Source organism: Panulirus ornatus, chromosome 59 (assembly GCF_036320965.1).
Source record: "Panulirus ornatus isolate Po-2019 chromosome 59, ASM3632096v1, whole genome shotgun sequence".
Taxonomy (NCBI): Eukaryota; Metazoa; Arthropoda; class Malacostraca; order Decapoda; family Palinuridae; genus Panulirus; species Panulirus ornatus.
The window spans coordinates 6388794-6412919 of NC_092282.1; the positions used below are offsets into that span (position 1 = coordinate 6388794).

A 24126-nucleotide genomic window follows, 5' to 3' on the forward strand; every position below is an offset into this window, starting at 1 on the left:
TCCAGCCTCGCAATCTACGTCTTAATCAACGATACCAAACCTTACAAGTGGTTATCTCAAAGATATCTAATGCCACAAGTGTTCCCCCCTCGCCTGCATTAAGAAAGGGGTGTAATAAACAGAGGTACAATGGTTGCATTCACTTATTGTTTTCTCTCCTTAAGTATGGTTACGTGTTGGGCATACCAGACAGCCCTAGCTGGCTTTCCAGACAGCTCTAGCTGGCTTTCCAGACAGCTCTAGCTGGCTTTCCAGGCAGATGCAAGAAGGCTTCTCAGTCTTGCTCCGGAACACAGCTGGCGTTTTGCTTAAAAAGAGAGAGAAAGAGAAAAAAAAATGGTGCCTCTCTCTCTCTCTCTCTCTCTCTCTCTCTCTCTCTCTCTCTCTCTCTCTCTCTCTCTCTCTCTTCTTCTTCTTCTTCTTCTTCTTCTTCTTCTTCTTCTTTAGATATTCTTCTAGCTCCTAGATAGTGTGAGAGATTGAATGTAGGTCTAGATGTAAGAATGCGGGGCATGGAGTGTGACAGAAGAATCAAGGAAATTGCCTAGTTTATAGCTCAGTGAAATGAAGGAACATCATATAGCAAAATATTGTGCGATTTTGAAATTAATTCACCAACTTGATGATAAGGGACCCCTAATGAAGGCTTAATTGGCATGATTTTTAGTGTGTGAGGCCTAATTACTTCAATTGTGCCATGCAACATACCTAATACAACCACAGCTCCCTATGAACCATTATAAACTATCTAGCCCTCCCTATTGGAAAATCTAATGGATTCTAATGCTAATATCATACCAAATTAGTCCATTATTCAAGCGATTCCAGATTGAATGTGAAGTGTTAATACTAATGTTCCATTTATCAAAGTATGATATCTTTATCATTTATCATTTTGATAATTGCTCGCGTTTCCCTCACTAAGTGACGTAGCGTCGAGAACAGACGACTAACACTTCGAGTAAAAAAAAAAAGTCTTCTCTTGGTTCCTTCTTCAGTTTCTCCTCTTCGAAAATCATTATACAGGAGGGGAGGAATTTCCAGCACACACACACACACACACACCCTCACCTCGCAGACCACCTCACCCTCACCTCACCAGCTCCCACCACCTCCCGCCCTTCTTAGTCTTAACCTTTTACGACAGGGAGGAAGATGGTTACGCCGCCTAGTTATTCTCCCTTCCTCCCTCTCTCTCTCTCTCCCTACGCCGAGGGTGACGCCCGTCCTTTGTCTTAACCCCGACGCAGGACACGGGAGAGGAGGGTGTCTCCACGGGACGCTGTAAACACATGAGCGAGTTGGTCATGCAACCCTTGGGGCACCAGCGACCGAAATGCCCACCACTCCACCACTCCCGACCGGTGCACCGCTCCACCACTCCACCGCGCTCCACCTCCCTTCCACCGCGCTCCACCACTCCAGGATGCGGCGGTTAAGATGTTTATATAATTAATGAATCATCTGTATGCCGGGTCTTCCTTCTGCCTACGTATGTACAGGTGCGCCGCTCCGCTCAATTGCTTATGTATATATTCTTGGGGCTCTCATATATATATATATATATATATATATATATATATATATATATATATATATAGTAGAGTCTTATGTTAACAGGTTATACCAGTACTGGATTCAAAAAGATATATAAGGACGAATTTAGGCCATTAAATCACCCACGATCGTCCCTTATAGAGAAGAATTATTCCTCCCACTAGATTCATCGCTGTGGTGTGGTCGGGGGAGAGAGGAGGAGGAGGAGGAGCTAGCTGCTGTGTGGTGGTATACCACCACACAGCAGAGGTGACACACACACACACACACATACAGCAATGTATCATCGCCTGCCTTGTCCGCTTGTTTGACCTGGGCAGCGCTGCCAGCCGTAATACAAAAGACGAGAAAAAAATGATAATCACTCACTTTCACCTTGACCTTCCGTCTCAAAACCATTCCTTTTGCTCTCGAGTTTGATAAACATGACCACAAAATATGTAAAACGTAAAAGATACGTTATGATATATTAACGTATGACCTTCACCCTGCTAGACCGGGCAGTGACCTTGCTCCAGGCACTGTCGCCAGCTACAGTTCGCTGTCAACCGTCATCAAGAGCGATTGTGGCTTCTGTGCAGGACCCACCAACACCACCACCGCTACCGCCTCACACACCGTGCGCCCTCACCAGCGTTGCTTGTGTGAGATCGAAGTACGTCTTCCGAGTGTCCTCGCCTGGCGTGTTTATTCGATTGATGATAACAGGTGGACTATACCTGCCAAGATCGTCTGCTTCACCACACGCCCTTCTGCAGAGGTGAATGATCATAATGGTCATTGGTAAAGTAGTTTGGTACTTAGTATATACGCGTAATGCTGTGTGTATATAGGGGCTTTATTAGCTTTACGTTTCGTCATATGTGTGGGTTAGGGAGTTATGTTTTAGGCAAGGGTGACCTATATACGTGTGTGTGTGTATGTAAAACGAATCGTAATGCATATCTACCCAGAAATGATCGTCCATTCTCATACACAACATACAACTCCACACGAAGGTATATACCCCTTTTTACACACACACACACACACACACACACACACACACATATGGACACGCTCGCGAGCACACGCACCCAATACACAGAACGAGCATACATGTATCCAGATATGCGTGTCCACATACATATGTGTCGGGAGATACGCACCAGCGGCGACGCCCACGCCCATACAGCCATAAGGTACACAGTGCGTGGGGTGCAGCCCTGCAGGTTAGCGGCGTGTGTTTGTACAATATTATTGGTGATTTAAGTTGGACGTTGAGTGGACGACAGAAGATGTCGGATCTAGTGGTGGGCCCCTTCTCTCTCTTGGATGACCTCTGATCTCTCTCTCTCTCTCTCTCTCTAGCTACCTCCCCATCTACCTATCTATTCATCGATATATCTATATAGCTAACTACTTACCTGCCTATCACTCTTATTTCGTCTATCTACAAATAGCTAGCTTCCTACCTATCTATTAGTCCATCTATTCTATCTACATATGTCATACATTTCTTCATCTACTTCACCCTTGGTTCTATAAGCTTTGATATACCATATACCACGCATGTATATAACATATAAATTGCTGTTGATATGATGCATCACATACCAACATTCATATCCCCTTAACTCTGTACAATTTATCAATTCATTTTCCTTTCCTATCCGTACATGCCCCTTTGTACACAGTCAGTAAGGGTATTACCATATTAGATTGATCCTTCGTGGTGTAGTGGTTAGTGTTGCTGACTCTGACGCATTCACGGGCCTGCCCAGGGGTCGAGTTCGCAAAGGTTCGAATCCTAGTCGCAGTAGCCGGTCCACAGTTAACCCTAGCTTTTCATCCTGCCCAAGAGGTTGGTCGATGATAGATATTGGGTACCTGGATATATATATATATATATATATATATATATATATATATATATATATATATATCCAAGCTTTCTTACCACCATACCATATGTGACCACGTATATTCAAAACTTGTTTTCATCTTATGATAATATACTTAGCATATTTCACTTCGACCCTTCGTTATCTAGAATGTTATGACTAGTATCCGTAAACTCGAAGGATTCACGGAAATACAAGGGTTCGAGAACTTTTTAAAGTTATTACACCTTCGAACATAAAGTGATCCGGTTGTTCTCGTGTTTCATATGTCTGGAATCCATGTTGGGAGTTTGATCACGTATTGAGACTTTATTAGGGAAAGACGAAACACGTTGTTTCGATCTTATTCAAACTTATTTTGGAGGCATTCAGTAGCCTGATCCTTTTTTTTTTTTGTTTGTGACTGATCGTATTTTGTTTCCGAGGTGTAAACAATAAGCACTCAGGCGGTGTGGATCCCTTATCGTCGGTTCCCCGGGCTATAACCGTCCGCTGGAAGCACCCCTTTAGAATTGGATTCCTTGTTATGGGAGGGTAATGGCGACGGGTTATCGACCTCTGGTAGAATTGAATGGCGCTCTTGGAAGTGTTTGTTAGTCTATATAGATCTACGTGTCTGTATATATGCTCTGAATCGGTATTAAACTCGTGATGTTGAGCTGTGCATCAAAGGCGATTGGTACATACATATGTGCTGTTCGTACAGCCATTCTCTTTTGTTTTTCCATTGTGGCTTTTGTTTTTAACGATAGATTTTTAATTTGATTATATATGGAAGTTTAGACGAACGTCATTTGCGTAAAGAAGCACATTCAGATCTCTCTACCTATGTTTATAGATATGTCCACCATACAATTGTGTGTGTGTGCTTCCATAGTTTTTTGTAGCGACCATTCTAACGAGGATTGACCGTTATGTCTCTTACCTCGAACGGGGAAGCTGTTTAGTTCTCTTCCTTCTCTCATCTTTCGCTCTTTGAATAACCTCTGTAAAAGTTTGTCTTCAAGCAAATGTGAAACTCGAATATCAATATCTTTCAAACTCTTCATTTACCTTTCGCTCAAAGTAGTCTAAACTGGGAGATATCTATTTTTTTTTTTTCTTCGTTACGTCCGTGCCATGTCAGCTACTGTTAATTACCCTGACTGATTAATTATACCTGCCTCATTGTACAGCAGTGATAACATTGTGTTTAATTGCTAATTTAGAACATAGGATTCTGGTCGATATGACAACTGTTCACTACACTTGAATTTTTTTTTTTTTTCAGAAGCATAGTGATCAATATTGCCTGTAGGTGCCACAGAAAAAGGAGAGGATAGTCAATTTTAAACCTTACGATGATAACTATAAAGTTTACCCTATTATCCAGTACAGGCAATACTCAAACAATGTGTACATTATTGAATATATGTGGTGGGAGGGAGGTGGTGGAGAGGGGGGTGTGTACTGATTTGCATAACAAAAGATGCACTCAGCTATAAACGAGATGTTAGAATTGACACTAACGGTAGTGAAGTGTTCTGTCAAGTGGACGATTATAGACTTTACGACTGGTTTTGATTGTATGCAAATTAGCGAGTCTATCAAATGATCAATGTCGAAAGGTGAATGATACAGTCGGGTTCACAAGTTCTGAAATTTGTTCCGTTCTCGTCTGGGTCTTTGTGGAGAGGTCAGAGGCGTTGACCTCAGGAGTAAGGTCAGGTGAGGTCACCGAAAGTGGATGGAAGGGTTACGAAAAAGGTCAACGAGGCTTATGACCTTTTCTATACCGTCCTTCACATTGTGTTGATCGTATTAATCACTGTTCCACACAACACACACACACACATGCACACTTATGAATAGTATACATGATGTATATACTTACTTCCTACCCCAGGAGTCCCTTATGAGACTTCTGCATCACTCAGGAAGCTGGCCACGTCCACCAGTCGGGACCACAGGTCATAAAGTGCTGTGACGTTGTGTGTGTGTGTGTGTGTGTGTTTGCTGGGAGAGAGTGAGTGTGGAGGGCGATTGAATGGTAAGCAAGTACTCGTTGTCCTCTTTATACCAGGTGAAGGGTCTTGAGGGTAAGGTTTATGTTGAAATGGTGTTTGTTTAGAAAGACACACACACAGACAGACACAGAAGATGACTGTTCCTTTAGCTGATATAAGGCATTCCTTTCTCTTCAACAACTCTTGTGCTCTTTAAATTAATTACTAACGCCATTGAGCAACGACCACTCCCGAGCCAAAAGCTTAATCATTCGATCGATCGATCCCCTTACCATCCACCCCAGGCAAACCCACATTTGAAATAAGCTGTTAAGAAATAATGGTGCTGTTAGAATCAGGTGGTTCAGCTACGAGAGACGGGACTTGTCCCCCCCGTCAACGCGATCGCCGGCCCATTACGATAAGGGTCGGATATATCGATACAAATGAATTTCACTTTACGTAAAAAAAGGGAAAAAGATCAATTGTATTTACAGAATGTTGTATCGGAAAGGGGGAAGCGAAGGTCGAGTGGAGTGACTTGCTATGGTAAGGGTTGGTTAATATTTCCGAGTTGAAAACACGTCTAGGTCATGGGGTTAGGGTCAAATGTCCCGCTGGTTGGGATGTCCTCAGGGGCCAAGCCTTCACAATAGGGTGGTAATGGGATACATTATCTCTCTGTGCTTTCTCTGATTTGTCCTTGTCTCTGGGTGATTGCGCCCCAAAATCTCTCTCTGGACACTTAAGTCGAGAGGCTGGAGCTCTGGTTTATCTTCACTATTTTCTTTCTAAGAAAAAAGTGAAGGGGGTGTATGTCGTCGGTGATGGGTTGCATGACGTAATCACGTTCATTCTACTTTGACTTTTCTATAAAAATCATATTCAGACGTATTACTCCTGCAAGGTATTTATTTTTTTCTATCGGTTTTCCATCCGGCGTGTTGTGAAAGGGCGTGGAGGGCGGGGAGAGAGCCTTTGCTTTATTCTTTTGTTCTACTGCTTATAAGGAGATCGCATCTCTTTTAAGTAGTGTTGAGCCCAGACCACATCGCGTAGACCTTGGGTCTGCGTGGTCTGTATATCTAATACATAATTCTATGTAGCTTTTTCTTATCTTCATTTATTTCAAGCGTTGTATATGAAATTAATTTACTTCTAATATATACAGTAGAGAGAAAAGTCTCAACAATGAATTAATCTACCCTTCATCGATGAAGAACCCAAACATTTAAGCGTCATAAAAAAAGAAAACAAAAGAATATCGTTGTGATTACCCAGACCCCCCCTTCAGAGTTCAGGAGTTACGACCAAAGTATTTTTTTATTTTTTCTTTCCTTCGAGTTATGACTTTAACTTTTTTTTCCCCCTCTTCCTGGTTCCTCCCTATTCACCGTACCTCTCAACAATGAAATGAATGTTATCCCTGAATTATTACACCCAGGAGATGCAACCGGGAGGATAAAAAAAAGGTGGTTTTATGTTGACGGTTTATGCTGTTTATGTGACGATATCGCTCAAGTCCTGGAGAAGCTGGGGTGCCTGGCCTCCCCACCTACCTCCCCTTCGACGCTCGGTGGGGGAAGAGGAGAGGGTCGGGGATGAGGGACGCATCTTTTCCAAAGTTGTGTAAATCATAATAAAAATAGTTCTGGGGCGTAGGGAACACTCTCTCTCTCTCTCTCTCTCTCTCTCTCTCTCTCTCTCTCTCTCTCTCTCTCTCTCTCAAACTTCCTCAACTATTTTCCTTTAATGTCAATCATAACTCGAGATAGTTCATCAACTTGTGAAAAATTTTTTGTAAGGAAGATCAAATCTCCCCAAAGAAGAAAAAGGAAATTGAAAAGATGCTTGGAAAAAATATATATATACACACAAAGGGGAAAATTAATCGCTTTGATGTTTATTACCGTAAGTGGAACACTGGAAGGAGGGGGGGCGATATTTATCATACCAGTCTTGAAATATATTTGATTCGTATATCTATCATATATCTAATGTCGAGAGTTGTATGATAATAGGTGCATGTTACTAGTTCTTCAGCATGGGTCTGGTATATGATTCAAAAGTAGCTTTGTTTTATAGTGATAATAGCGAGGATGTCATTATATAATTATATATATTCCTATGAGCCCACGAGGAAATGAAACTCGATAAATTCCCAAGTGCACTTTCGTGAAATGATCACATCAGGGGATATATATATATATATAGAGAGAGAGAGAGAGAGACCAGACGATCATATACAAGACGCACAGTCGGCTCGGGTTTGTTTACGAGTGACGTCACGCCCACCATATGATTAACCACGCCGTCGTCGTTCGTCTGTCTCGCAGAGCCGATCTTTAAGCCTCCTGCTGTTTGCATTGGCCTTCATTATCGTGCATTAGGACAGTGTACCTACGATCGAATCGACAGATAGCGACACGCGTGGATTAAGGTCAAGATATATATATACGGACTTGTGAGCGATTGGACAGCCTTGCTTAAAGTTTGAAGACCATGTAAACAGACTCGAACAGTTGTGGATATTATGAAATATTACATCGGGTTTGTTGTCCAAATATTCTACATTTGGGGATCTATACTATACATGATTCAACTTTGATCTATACACACCAGCTTATCCTCGAATGTATTGTGTGCTTGTGCTTGCTGTACACGTTTTTACAGTTTTAGTTTGTTGTACACATTTATACACTGTTTTATATGGCCGAAGTTTGGAGATTCAGTACGTACGAAATGACCAAATCATTAGTAATATGTACATGTATATTTAAGTATTATGCTTTCATCATGTGTTAACACCTTAGTCAGTGGCATGTAAAATCAACATTCAATTTTCGAAATTTCAAAAAATAGTATTTTCAGTCTCTACAAATCAGTTTTTCTTTTTCTTATTCTACATGCGATTTTTCCTCTGCCTATAAAGCTGATTTTCCTCTCTAAACCACTTGAAGAAAAGCAGACGATCTTAGCACATCAATACATGTGATAACAAGGGCTACATTTGGGGTGCTCTTTCTAACCAAGTACACCCAAAAAGCGAAGGCAACTTTGACCATTAAATCCATATATCATACAGGCTAAGACTGATGAATTTTTTTTTTTTCTGTAGCTTTCCACCCGTCTCGAAGATTTGTAAACAGACATGACTAATTATCTGCAAATGAACTCGCAAGGGAGAGGAGAGAAGACGGGTGGACACGCTCCCCCCCCCCCCCCCCCCCCCCGTGGTTTATGAGTTGCTGGCGAGCTTGTACGATGTTAATACTGGTGTTCTCATAGACAGACAGGCGGACAGACACGAGAGAGAGAGAGAGAGAGAGAGAGAGAGAGAGAGAGAGAGAGAGAGAGAGAGAGAGAGAGAGAGAGGAAAACAGATGAGACGAACGGACGTAAGAAAGAGAGACACAACGGACGAAGAGATCTCTTAAATAAGTCTTCCATGCTGCACAAGTCTCTCTCTCTCTCTCTCTCTCTCTCTCTCTCTCTCTCTCTCTCTCTCTCTCTCTCTCTCTCGTCCAAGTCCACTTTCCTTCCACTCTGGGGTCACCTGAAGGTAGCAGAACCCTTCATAGGGCCAAAGACCTTCCATCATCCTGAAACACATAGTCTAATCTCAGACACAGTAAGGGGAGGCTTTTTTTTTTTTTCTATTTAGCCATGCTAGCATTAGAGGGGGTTTTAGTTCATCTTTCATCCACCCCAACCCCACACACCCTGCAGTGTCACCTCACTGTTGAGAACTTCGCCAAATGTCCTCCATGTTTCACATAACGTCAAGGTCTTCGACTAAGTGTGGGCATCAGGCTCTACTCAACAAGTTTCCCCCTCTCAAACGCTCTCCAAACTCGTCTTGTTTGTCTAGATTCCTTCCTAAGCTTCTCTCACCTCCATATGGCAGTGGATAGCTCAAATTCTTATCTATCTATCAGTGGTTCTGAATTGTCCTGTTCTTGCCTCTACCTAACTCTTTTCGACCTGATACTGACAAACCAGATTGAGAAAAGGAACTTTACAAACACCTCACGTCAACCCTTTATGAAAAGATAAATCGTATGGAACCTGGAGTACGCTACAACTCTTTGCCCTCCAGATACCCGACATTTTTCATCTCGGCTTTCACTATTCTGTCACAGCTTTTACAGTTATTTCTCCAGTGACTTCAGTCCAGTATTTCAGTTTACAATCATATACTCTCTTGGCTAATTCAGAGACAGTCGGTGGTACGTAGTTATAAATTCATTACACAGTTTTATGTTCTTCACACTCGACTACCACATTCTCTCTCACACTGTAAGTTTTACTGCTCTTGTGAAAAGACGTCTTCACATATTGATCTTCCTTCCCTCTGCAACCAACACATTTCAACTGTGAAGTGGACGTACATCACCCGCTATCTTGAGGCCAGCGGGCTTATCTTCATTAATTCACAACATTACAATCGTATTCCGATCCATCAGCGTGTATTGTTGTGTTTTGTGAATGACCTGTGTTAATCATAACCATACACAAAAGGGGTATATCAGTCACACAACACCTCACAAACGAACTCTGACCGAACACGACGAGCAATGTACACCTACAAACACTACCAGTATACACACACACACTACACCCTGACAGGGAGATCGGGGAGGTGAAAAACCACACTAAGAAGTCACCACCTTCTTCACAGAACATACAGCTGAGGCGAATCTCCCACGTCATCTCAAGCGAAGCATCAACAGCAATTTCTACCTTCATAGCTCTGAATATGATAATCAGGTGGCTATTGTTGGGATAATGGGTGTAGAGTTGCAAGGGGAGTGTATGTTGGTGTGTAGGTGAGGAACTGATGTCTGTATTTGTATAGGGAGTTAGTGTACGTGTGTGGATGTGGAGCCTTTGTGTATATGTCTGTATATGGTCCTTGAGGATAGGAGTCTGTGTATAGTCATCTGTATATATTCAACACTGGTGTTGTATGACTTGTGTGTCTGTCTGTGGGAGAAGGTCAAGGCCGATGAACCTGGAAAGATAAGGGTTTAATGAGGTATAGTGATAACAAATTAATGCAAGATAGATTCAAATCCGGTTTGACGATGGGGAAGTGATGAAGAGTTTTATGAACACAATCACCCATGTCGAGTTCAAGGCCCGCCTAAGGCCAGCCTTGTACCTAGCATAGTGAAGATAGGGGTATAGTGAAGATGAGTATAGTAAAAAAAAAATAATCCAAGTTATATAACCAGGAGGTTCTCGTATATATTCATTCAAAGCTCCTGCAACAGAGACAACTAAATTGGCTTATAACATTGAACCTTTAGAATTTATATTCTTGAATGCGATCACAGTTTAAGAGCCAGTATCACGCAAGCACGTAAATACACCAAACCGATGCTCATTTATTGACGCTTAAATCAACCGAAAGGGATGGGAATTCTTATACCCCAAGACATACAGGATTATCAATCACTTAAACCCTTAAAAGTAATTAGAGATCGCATTTGAAGTCGGTTCGCTCAGATGTATAGATACAGAAATGAAGATGTGACAGTCAGGAATATTGAGGATTGAATGAGATATATATATATATATATATGTATATATATGTATATATATGTATATATATATATATATATTTTTTTTTTTTTTTTTTTTTATACTTTGTCGCTGTCTCCCGCGTTTGCGAGGTAGCGCAAGGAAACAGACGAAAGAAATGGCCCAACCCCCCCCATACACATGTACATACACACGTCCACACACACAAATATACATACCTACACAGCTTTCCATGCCTTGATTCAATCCACTGACAGCACGTCAACCCCGGTATACCACATCGATCCAATTCACTCTATTCCTTGCCCTCCTTTCACCCTCCTGCATGTTCAGGCCCCGATCACACAAAATCTTTTTCACTCCATCTTTCCACCTCCAATTTGGTCTCCCTCTTCTCCTCGTTCCCTCCACCTCCGACACATATATCCTCTTGGTCAATCTTTCCTCACTCATTCTCTCCATGTGCCCAAACCATTTCAAAACACCCTCTTCTGCTCTCTCAACCACGCTCTTTTTATTTCCACACATCTCTCTTACCCTTACGTTACTTACTCGATCAAACCACCTCACACCACACATTGTCCTCAAACATCTCATTTCCAGCACATCCATCCTCCTGCGCACAACTCTATCCATAGCCCACGCCTCGCAACCATACAACATTGTTGGAACTACTATTCCTTCAAACATACCCATTTTTGCTTTCCGGGATAATGTTCTCGACTTCCACACATTTTTCAAGGCTCCCAAAATTTTCGCCCCCCTCCCCCACCCTATGATCCACTTCCGCTTCCATGGTTCCATCCGCTGACAGATCCACTCCCAGATATCTAAAACACTTCACTTCCTCCAGTTTTTCACCATTCAAACTCACCTCCCAATTGACTTGACCCTCAACCCTACTGTACCTAATAACCTTGCTCTTATTCACATTTACTCTTAACTTTCTTCTTCCACACACTTTACCAAACTCCGTCACCAGCTTCTGCAGTTTCTCACATGAATCCGCCACCAGCGCTGTATCATCAGCGAACAACAACTGACTCACTTCCCAAGCTCTCTCATCCCCAACAGACTTCATACTTGCCCCTCTTTCCAAGACTCTTGCATTTACCTCCCTAACAACCCCATCCATAAACAAATTAAACAACCATGGAGACATCACACACCCCTGCCGCAAACCTACATTCACTGAGAACCAATCACTTTCCTCTCTTCCTACACGTACACATGCCTTACATCCTCGATAAAAACTTTTCACTGCTTCTAACAACTTGCCTCCCACACCATATATTCTTAATACCTTCCACAGAGCATCTCTATCAACTCTATCATATGCCTTCTCCAGATCCATAAATGCTACATATATATATATATATATATATATATATATATATATATAATACGGTGTTTGAATCCACCTCTAGTAATAGAGTATATGATTTCGAAGAATGAATTAATCTCAGCAGAACATATATATATATATTGCAAAATATTAGAACTGAAAGAGTAAGAAATTATGCATGTATATTTACCGAATAACAGAAATCACAAAATACTTTTTTAACGATGATTCAGTTCATATGATATTTCCGAAAGTGCTTGAAAGGAAGGAGGTGAGGACAGAGAATTCCATCTTTGATACTTGATGTACAACGATGCTGAAGTTACCCAACAAAAGGAAAACGGAAATTGGGGTGCACACTGCCTAGTGTTGATACGCAAGTCATATAGTAACATATTACCTTTTCGAATCCGGTTGAAATGTGCTCACAAAGGAAGATTCTGGCAATGATATGCAAAAATAATGCTTCAGTTTCAAGCAAGTGAAAGAAATGATGAAGTAAAGAATATAAAAAAAATACTATCCACAAATTTTTCGTCTTTTTTTGTTTTTCAAATTTTTGGATCAGTATCTAAAATTTGTTGAAATCCAAGTCATCAATTGATCCGCCGTCAGCTATCTAATCATTCTCTGATCCGTTGTCATCAATTCTCATATGATACGTCATCAACTCATCCATCAATAGTTCTTTGGAGATCAACCTATTCAACATTGTTTGACTCGCCATGAACTCTATCAATCATCGTCTAACCCATCATTAATTTACGCACCATTCAACATGTCAACCATCATCCTATACACCACCATTACCTCATCAATCATGTCATCTGATCCATCAATCAATCCACGCATGGTCAACCGACCCAACTCCACCTCCGTCAATCACAAGATCATCCACAAATATGTTATCAATTCAATAAACTTGTCAGTTCTCCCCCTGCCTTCTGTCGACACTAGTTAACCAATGAACTTGTCAGCTCGTCTTCTGTCTACACCAGTTAACCATCTTGATCAGTTAATCGTGCCCCTCTTCTCACAGCAGACCCAGTTTCACCCCCATCTTCACCCAGGTGATCCAAAGTCAACTGTTCCACGAGATACTTTTCTCGCCACCATCATCAGACTGATCCGTCACCATTACCATTTTGGTCTGTCGCCTGAACCCTTCTCTCTCACACAGCTGGGCAGACCACGTACTACCATATGTGAGCCTGGGATCTTTTAGGGTGAAGGGGTTGTGTATATCAACTGACTGTTATACTTCTTCTTGTGTCTCCCGTGATGTGATTATTACACGAAAGTGCACTTGGGAACTTATCGTGTTTCATTTCCCCATGGACTCGTGTGTGTGTGTGTGTGTGTGTATATACTTTTGATTTATTCTTTAGGGAAATAATAAGGTGTTTTACATGGATCTGTACTTTGAAAATCGGTTCTTTTCGTTCAAGGGAAATTGGTAGTTCCTTATATTACACTTTATATGAAGGGTGTAGACATTTCGATATAAATCGGTGAAATCCACTTAGATTTTACGCCACAAGTTACATTCACTTGTACATATTAGCACACTTATAAAAGAAGTAGGACTTGCCACCATCCAAAACAAATGTTAGAAAATGATAATCATATATTCATCAAAATTCCCATGACACATAGTGATGATCTTGTTTATATTGCAGGGTGACCTGAGCAGCAAGCAAGGTCACGGACGTGACGATGAGGACATAAGGTCAACAATGTCTTTGACCCAGCAAAGGAAGTCTGGTCGTCCAGGACACCATCCCACAACATAGGTCAATACAAGACAGACTACTTCAACTGTAAGTTCATTCTTAATGTCATTTTCCCTTGTATAACCTTGTATGTATATTCCTTTCAATGTATGTATATGTATTTATACATGTTTCTATGTATATATGCTTGTATGAACGTTTGTATATATATATATATATATATATATATATATATATATATATATATATACGTAAAGATCTATGTATATACGTATGCACATTTGTATGTCTGTATGTATGTATTCGTGTCTATATAGAAGATAATAACCTCGTTTGTAACAGTTACGTTCGCAATCTTAGTCTCTAGTCATTCAGGGAAAGCCGTTAAGCCACTCTGAGCTCCAAATAGGCTCCGGCTAATCCCATAATGAGGCAAGGAACAATAGGAAACTTTATCCGAATTACATCTGAAAATAACCACCACTTTTGAGGGAGCGGGGAAAAGAAAAGTTAAAAAATGCGTGGAACAAAGCGTTAAATTGAAATGATTGTTCCCAGAGACCAAAAGCGCATCGGCCAAGGTTTTCTCCTGTCGTTTAATGGGGAAGGAGAGAAAAGAAAAAATATTGGGAAGCCTTTTTTTTTTCTTCTTTTTTCCCTTCATTACCCATTGTGGCTAGGGAATCGCTCACGACCCCATCCCTTACTCAACAAATCCTCATTCTCTGGCCATGAGTAAGCACGGACGAAGCCATGAATCGAATCTTTGAGTGAGAAAACACCCCATTTCCTGCCCGAGACAAGGTGGGGTCTCTCTCTCGCTCGCTCTATCTCTCTCTCTCTATAATACACCTGCTCTCTCTATATGTCTGTCTATCCTTCTATCTATGTATATATTGTAACGTCTCAAAACGTATGAATATATTTTACTAGTCAAAGTTACCCCATCCTTATGTCTGGCGTACCCTCAGTGCGACAGTTTTAATCAAGGTGGACGGCACCAAGCACCACTCGACGACCCGGGCAGTACTCGGCGCTACCAGCCGTACGATTAGATAAACAAAGCATGGATCGAACTTGGGATGTTTTTTGGTAATGTAATTACCAACGATGGATTCTTTCCTCGATCGTGAATGTGTAATGGAATAAGGGGGACGAATCAGAACCCCCCCCCCCTTACACACACACACACACACACACACACACACACACACGTAATAAATTACCCTCACCCACAGGCCGCCTTTGTCACTATCGATAATGACGTATATATATTCCACCAGTGATTCCTGGTGGGGTGTGTGTGGGGGGTAGACACTCGTTTTATCGAGGGGAGGGAGAAGAGACCCGACCCTGTGGTTGGATTCCGGCGTTATCAACGTCTGGGCCAGTGTGTGTGTGACTCCACCTGCTCCCCCTTCTCTCTCTCTCTCTCTCTCTCTCTCTGTGTTACCAGACTCCGCCCACATTTGCCGACGTCGTTCTTGGCGTCTGTCGACGCGACAGGATCTTGCAGTCTTATCGAAGTGTTCCCCGACTCCACAGGAGTCCTTCCTTCCCCTGCTGATGATTGTAGCGCATATATATATATATATATATATATATATATATATATATATATATATATATATATATTTTCATTCATTTTATCAACTTCTTTCTCATTCACTGATTTTACTACATTGACCGACCGACACAGAACTTCATGTATACCTGGCGTGCGGTGGACAGAGAGAGAGAGAGGGGCACCTCTCCAGCCCCGCACCCGTGCAGGTTGGTTTAATCACATCCTAATTGCCACTAAACATCCCAGCACGTCCGTGGGGGCTCGGCCACCATCCCATACCTGGGATGCTGGGGCAGATTTTAATGTCCCCTTCTTGTGGGTAGTTAGTTAGCTTCTGTTATTAATTCATGGAATTTTTTCTTTAGCATTTTTCTAGTAACAGTGAAGTTCATGTTGCTTCTGTAATGTTGTAGATATTTTCAGTAATGTTCGGGAAAAATATATATATATATATATATATATATATATATATATATATATATATATATATATATATATATTTTACATTGTTTTTAATGTAATTCAAATATTGTAGTATATGACTGGTAGATTCCACACCCTCTTTTCTATATATTTCAATCCTTATTCATTCATTCAATCTCTCTCTCTCTCTCTCTCTCTCTCTCTCTCTCTCTCTCTCTCTCTCTCTCTCTCTCTCTCTCTAGTTCTCAACACAGAGAAAGAGTTGCATAAGCCAGCCTCCCATTCATTATGAACACGTCAGAGGCGCGTGTCACTTGTTCCCTCATGCAGAAACCCATTCTCGTACGATTTCTATCTCGACTGCACCAGTTTAGTGGGGCGTCGGGTGTGTGTGTGTGTGTGTGTGCGTCTGTCTTTGTCTTTTCGCTTCGAGAAATACGTTTATTTCGATTGAGAAAAATAGAGAAAATAGCTTTTTTGGTGGGGTGGGAACACCACCTTTCTCTTTCAAAGCTCGCCTAGTCCACACCTCACCCCACTACGATTCAATTCGTGCTGGCTTAGAATTGGCCACAACCAACCACCCATTTTCTTTCAGGTACATCACACGTCCCTCACCAAAGGACACGAATTGTCACGAGAATTATCGGGAGGTGTGGTTTTCAGATCCCTCACCTCCCCCTCTTTGCCTCATCCTGAACCCATCAGAAGACATCAACCCTCCCCCTTACGTTTGTAACACGCATGCCATTCTCCTCCTCCTTTTTCTTTTTTTTTTTACTTCTCTTCCATTAGTTTTCTATCTCTGTGTTGCGCTGAGGGTACACACACACACACTCCATTTTCTTTGCATCATTGGGTACATAACCCTGTGGAACTCCAGAACCCAAATGGGCGACCGTTTTTCCCTGGTCGAGTTTAAAATAATTTTGGAACGTGTTTTGGGTGCGTTTAAACTCGCAGTGAGTTGCCTCGTTCTCTTAAAAAAAAAAAAAGGGGGAAGGAAAAAATGGAGGTTTCTTTTCTACTTAAGTTAATGGTTCGCTGTTCTGTTTCCATGATAGTTTGTGTACATATATTCGAAAAAAAAAAAGCTCCATGATTATTTGGAGGACGGGAATTGAAGGATATTTTTCTCTACATGGAAAGTTTAGGAAAAAAGATCGTATGTGTATTTCATAATGTTATTTACAAAAGGTCAAATGGTCACGAGAGAGAGAGAGAGAGAGAGAGAGAGAGAGAGAGAGAATGTGGCAAGAGATTGACAGAGGGACAGACAAGGATAGAGAAAAAGACAGAGGCAGACAGACTGTGAGAGACGGACTAACACAGAGACATAGAAACAGACAGACAGACAAGCAAGCACATCACCTCGCTTGACCCTGGACGGCCACTAACCTAACCCTTTCAATATAATTTCGATCCATCGATCAAACTCGCCTTCCGTTGAGTAATGTGAATTATATTATTCTTTGTCTTGCTAATGATAGCGGGAGGTCCATGCGTCGCAGCCACCACACCTTCAAAAACAAAAAAAAAAGAAATATCAAAGTTGACCTCAGAGTCTAAAGACAATATCGCTCCCTTTAAGCGAAAAATGCAATTATTACCGATTTATTCTATCGTTTTTTTTTTTTCCTTCACCTTCGTTCATTTGCTGTGACTAATACTAATTAATTCTCCTGTTAATCATCTATCATTATGCCTTGGTTATAACTCTTGACTAATGAAGTCACTTAGCAGAGAAACTAATTAGCGAAGTTAAGTAACTGGACGGCTAAATGGGATTAAGATATCATTTGCATGAAGTGACGATAATTAAGTAGAAATTAAGTAGTTATTAAGCAATTCGTGGAAATGTTTGACGACACGTAGAGGACGTGTGGGTCATATTCCTTCATTCTCGTATCAAAGGATATATATATATATATATATATATATATATATATATATATATATATATATATATGGTAACAATACATACCGTATTGCTGTAATTCAAAGAGAAAGGAACACGAGTGATTGCGCAAGACCAGGAGAACTTCTTGCTCAAGTCTTGAGCCAGTCTTGGGTACGAGAGGTATTACGTAGCCCCCCCCCCCCCCCCCCCCCGGCCTCTTTGGTATCACGGTAGGAGGGTGAAAGTCAAGTTTGGTACCACCGTCGGAAAGGTGTACCACCACCACCAGGCATACCATGAGCCATCGGTGTGAAATGTCTGCCTTGACGAAAACACCACCAAAAGATTAAACGTTATTGTGGAGAGGGGAGAAGGGCTTTACGTACTCGGAAGTGGACAGACTGTGGTGTCCCGACTGTGGTATTATAAGGAAGGGTTTCTCTTGTGGCTTGAGGACCACCTGAATGCGAATGATGTGCTTTTCGATAGCCCAGACTTTTATGGAAGTCTGATCTACATCAGCGACTTCGTCAGGCTGGTTGCGAACCAGGTCTCAATAGCGTTGGTCGAGTCACTTTCAGGTACTGATTAAAACAGGAGTCAGTCGAATGATCAATTTGTATACACATTCCTGAGCGTCATGCATTCCCCTTCGTGGAGGAGGAGGTGGAGGAGGTGGTGTGTAGATGTTGGGAGCTGACTCACCAGTGAATTGATGGTGTTCCAACTGTCTCAAGAGGTAGAGGGAGGTAACGAGATGGGGTGGCGGTGGGGGCGGCACAAGCGAGATGGGGAGGAGGGGTGTGTGTCTGGGTTGGGGTGAGGTGGGAAGGCAAGAGGGTGGGGTCAGTGGTATTTTCAAGGGAACTGCGGCAAGAGCACTTGCCGGCGGCGTGGTCGGCAGGTTGCATGCGGTTACGACTGCCGATCGGCGCAAAAGGATACCGTTCCACCTGACTGGTCACCCCCGCCGTGTGGTGGAGGGGAGGAGAGATGATGGAAAGGACTGGAACGACTGGCATGTCCCTCGCTGGACTCCCTTCAGCGTCGCAATGTCATGTCCTCGTTCATCTTGGTATCCATACAGAGGTCCACAGCGACAGCCCAGCCCCACACACAACACACAAAGACTGGTAGGGCATGTGTCACTGATGGCGGGCTGTTCTCGAAGTGCTTCTTGCCTTGTCTCGTTCTGGAGCGATCTCGTTCCATCTTCCAGTCAAGGAAGAAAGAAAACTGCTCGAGGTCTTTTTTTCCCAATCTCGGGAGATCTCACGAACCCGGTTCCTGGCGAGAGTACCCGTGGACCACGGCGAAGGGCAATGATATGCCTGTAATTCAGATATTACGATGGATGAAGAGTACCACAAGGGCGTGTCTGACGCCAAGCCACGTACCAGGAGTAGACTGGAATCCTGGAGCCGTGGTCTGGTCTTTATCTGTCGGGGGAGTACCAGGTCCTGGTGTCACAATCGTATCCTACTGACGATGTAGCGATGGTCATCCAAGTATTAGAGATGGGGACAGGGAGCTATATACACAGTCTTGAAGTCTTCAGCGATAAGATGGAATTTCTCTCTCATTTCTTTGTGGGGGTTGAAATACCGGACGTGTGTTTGTGTGTGTGTGTATGTGGACAAGACTTCTTGCTCTGTAGACCGTCCGGGCATCAAGAGATAGTACAGAGTTACTATCTAAATCATCCGCTCACTTATCGTAAACCCTTGGTGGGATTTTGTACCTGCAGAAATCTCAAAAGGATTCTCTTAACAGCATGTCAGGCAACGGCTCATTGAATCCAGTAGAGAATGAAAGGAAAAAAAAAATAGGATGATAATCTTGGAGGCGATTTCAGGTACCAACATTCTCTCTCTAGTTGGTCAGCGTTGTATGTTTCCATCAGGACTCTCCAACACAATGGTTCTCAATGGTAGACCGACTTCGATGATCAGTCGAACTCCCGTCAGTCTGTGTGTGTGTTCTCTCAGGCGATTCCGACGGCCCTCTGGAAGTAGGTTAGGTTAGTGGCCCTGCAGGAAGCGTTTACTGTGGTCGTCGCGGGTATATATACACGAAATCTTACGGATTCGAACTCGTGCGTCCCAGTGCCATCATCAGTAACACCAGCACGATGGTTTTTAGGTTAGAGCGAGAGACTTATGGTAGCGTAACCAGAGATCTGCCATTTCGGCCACTGAAGCACCACTCATCACCCCCCCCCCCCCCCCCCCCCCCCCAAACCACTAGCGAAACATTGCTAAACGCTCCAATTACTCGTTTCGTTGCTGTGCCAAAACACACACACACGCACGCACGCAACACCAGAAGAGGTAATGATGCCTACAGCAGTAGTTCTGTTATTAGAACTACAAGCACTGAGCTTAAACATCTCCCACCTCAAGCATCATAATTGTCATGAGTCGTTCCATCATCACAGCTAACTACTGTCTCGACCGCAAACACCGCTGTAATGACTGGGATTATCATAATCACCAATTTCGAAGTACCACTACCACCCCCTTCATTATCAAGACCACCCTCTTTAATCACCGTCAGCAACACTTAAGTCTCCACCACTGGCTACCATCACCACCAACACTCGTCTCCATCACTGGGTTAACATCGCTAACACTAGTCTCCACCACTGGCTACCATCCCCACCAACACTTAACCCTGTCGTCCCCACCACCAACACAGCCATGGTTTGGTTGAGGGAGAGAGGGATGAGTGAGGGAGGTATGACCCATCACACATGAGGCAGTCAGGCAAGCAAGCAGCGTCGTGCAACCAAGACCCAGGCGGGAGCTCAGTCATGCGGAAGAAGCCAGCAGGCAAGCAAGCAGTCATGCAGGAGAGGCAAACGTGCCAGCACGCAAACAAGCAGTCATGCTGAAGGTGCCAGTATGCCCGACCACCAAGCACCGTCATGCATGAGACCCCAGAAGACATATAAGCAGACAGGCAGACAAGCAGTCATGAGGATGTATAAACTTCAAACAAGCAGGCACACACAATCATGCAAGCAGGCAGACCTAAAACTCGTGACTGCCTCATGTGCTCCTCCTCCTGTTTTTCTCAGGATAATCGAGGACCCCAAAGACCAAATGTTATTCCCAGGACAGTCCGAGACCCTCTGAAGGACCAGACAGAACAGACCCCCTCACGCCTCGGTGTCGCACAAGCAGCAAGCACTACACCAACCGGCAAAGCAGAGCCATGCAAGCAACATGTTCATCAAGCATCTCCTCGTCTGAACAGATACTCCAGGTGAAGCAAGAAGCTCAAGCAAGCAACTGCAAAGGATTATGATGATGACTGCAGGCAGGGAGCGCGGGGAGGGTCAAGCAAGCATACACCAGAAGCGACAACAGAATGGAAAGGTCAACAAAGCGGGGACACAGCAAGAGGATGGGGAAGGGGAGGTGTAGAAAGCAAGCAGACATCGGGACGTAGAGGGGTAGAGAAGGAAGCAGAGAGCGGGATGGAGAGGGGGTAGAGAAGGAAGTAGATAGCAGGGGGTAGAGGAGGAGGTAAAAAGCAGACAGGTAGCAACAGCCAGAGAGGGTGGGGGGTAGATAAGAAAGCAAACAGCAGGAGGGAGAAGAGGTAGAAAAGGAGGCATATAGCAGGAAGGAGAAGGGTAAAGAAGAGGGTATATAACATGAAGGAGAGGGGTAGAGAGGTGGGTATATAGCAGGAAGGAGATCGGGTAGAGGAGGAGCCAGACAGCAGGAGCGAGATGGGTAGAGATGCAAGGAAGCAGGCACAGCAAGAGAGAGAGAGAGAGATGGAAGGAAGGAGGGGATGGATGGGGTGTACCCAGGCAGGCACCAGAGGGTAGTAGACTTGGGCAATCGGTCAGGTGGATCGTCGGTCTGGAGACGGAACCAAGACCTCGTCTGTTATTATCTGGTCATGAGACATTAAGCTGTGAGGGAGCGGGTGGCCGGCCTGCTCCTGCTGCTGTTACAGCTGCTGCTCCTGCTGCTGCTCCTGCTGCTGTTACGGCTCCTGCTGCTGTTACGGCTCCTGCTGCTGCTGTTCTTGTTGCTGCTGCTGCTGCAGCTTCCCTTTGCTTCTTTATGATCACTGTCCTCTCTTCGTCGTCTTAACTCCATCATGACTTTCTCCATTTCCCGAAATTCCCTTGACTCTATTCTATATCGATCTTACTCTACTCTGCCCATTCCTCATTTACTCTACTCTCCCCACTACTCGTTTACTCCATCGTTACGTACCTCCTCCTCTCTCCCTGATCGTCCTCGATATCGTTGTGCTTGCTCCATTCTCTCCCTCCCAGTCTCTCTCCCTCTCTATTCATTCCATCAATTTCACTGTTCATTCACAAACTGCATTCTCATAGTTCCACTTGTATCTCTTTTTTTCCTCCTCCTTGTCTTCCTCCTCCTCTTCTCCTGCTATTTCTTCTCCCTTCGTCACTAATGTCTTTATCTTCCTACTGATACATGTCCCACCCATAATTCCTTCCTTCCTTCATTTCTTTCATTAGAATCGTCTCGCACGGCTCTAAAATCCCTCGTCTTTCATTCTGAACATCCCACTTCTTTCACATTACTTATCTAGCCATATCTCTTATCTACTTCTTTATCACTGAGCTTCGTATTTTCTTCTCCCTATCCCTCACTCTCCTTACCTGTTTGTAAAAGACTATGACAAGTGTTCAGAAATATTTGAATATTTGGAGAGATAAGAATACGTTTGAATACTATTAAGATGAGTATAATCAGATAGGATGACACGATGGGCGTGTATGTGGGCGTGTGTGGGCGTGGGATTTAGACAGGTTCTGGGCGTGGTTGTGCACGTGTGTGTGTGTGTGTGTGTGTGAATGTAGATGTTTGAGTACTGTGTGCGTATTAATTTGCCTGTCTGTCTCTGTGTGTGTGCATGTGTGTGTCTGACTGTCTGTGCATGTGGACGTAAATAGGTGTAAGAGTGTAGATATACGTAATCATATGTGTAGGGTGTATATGTGTGGGCGATGTGCGTGTAGACAGGTGTGCATTTAAAAGCCAAGTTACGCAAGCATGTCTGGGTGTATGACTGCGGGTCGTGCGTGGACCTGGTGTGTGAGGGCGTAGAAGTAGTGTGTGTGTGTGTGTGTGGGCGTGGATTAAAAAAAGAAAAGGTGGGCGTCGCGTATGTGGGCGTGCAGACAGGCAACCAGCCAGCCAGCCATCATGGGCGTAGAGATTAAAACTGGTCAGTCACACACACACACACACACACACACACACACACAGTCTCCGGGGTCGAAACCGGTTCTGGGCGGTTGCCAATATACACGGGCGTCACGACTTGTCACAGCTCTTGAGCGAAGACCTACGCTCTCCAGCGCAACGAAAAGTACGCTGTACTTAACAACGTACTTAGAATGCTCTCAAAGTACACCTTGACACTATACTGAATACTTTATTGTATACTTAAAATCCATAAACAGATGCTCGGCAGCGGTGTACCGGAACGGTACGATGATTAAAAGGAACGGTACGACCCTTGTACCGTGACGGTACGATCACTGAAAGGGATGGTACGACCCTGTACTGTGACGGTACGATAATTGAAAGGGATGGTACGACCTTGTACTGTAACGGTACGATCACTGATAGGGACGGTACGATGTACTGTAACGGTACGATCACTGAAAGGGATGGTACGACCTTGTACTGTAACGGTACGATCACTGAAAGGGATGGTACGACCTTGTACTGTAACGGTACGATCACTGAAAGGGATGGTACGACCTTGTACTGTAACGGTACGATCACTGAAAGGGATGGTACGACCTTGTACTGTAACGGTACGATCACTGAAAGGGATGGTACGACCTTGTACTGTAACGGTACGATCACTGAAAGGGATGGTACGACCTTGTACTGTAACGGTACGATCACTGAAAGGGATGGTACGACCTTGTACTGTAACGGTACGATCACTGAAAGGGATGGTACGACCTTGTACTGTAACGGTACGATCACTGAAAGGGATGGTACGACCTTGTACTGTAACGGTACGATCACTGAAAGGGATGGTACGACCTTGTACTGTAACGGTACGATCACTGAAAGGGATGGTACGACCTTGTACTGTAACGGTACGATCACTGAAAGGGATGGTACGACCTTGTACTGTAACGGTACGATCACTGAAAGGGATGGTACGACC

At 43.5% G+C, this 24126-nt stretch overlaps 1 long non-coding RNA gene across 1 annotated transcript in view; it reads left to right on the forward strand.

Annotated features, from left to right (window-relative positions):
* The first annotated feature begins 2076 nt into the window (after window positions 1–2076).
* The window catches only part of LOC139767299 (uncharacterized), a 122712-nt gene continuing 100662 nt past the window's right edge, over window positions 2077–24126 (forward strand). The window contains exons 1-2 of the long non-coding RNA XR_011717035.1: window positions 2077–2317; window positions 13997–14137. This is a non-coding gene — a long non-coding RNA (uncharacterized lncRNA). The remainder of the gene's footprint in view (window positions 2318–13996; window positions 14138–24126) is intronic.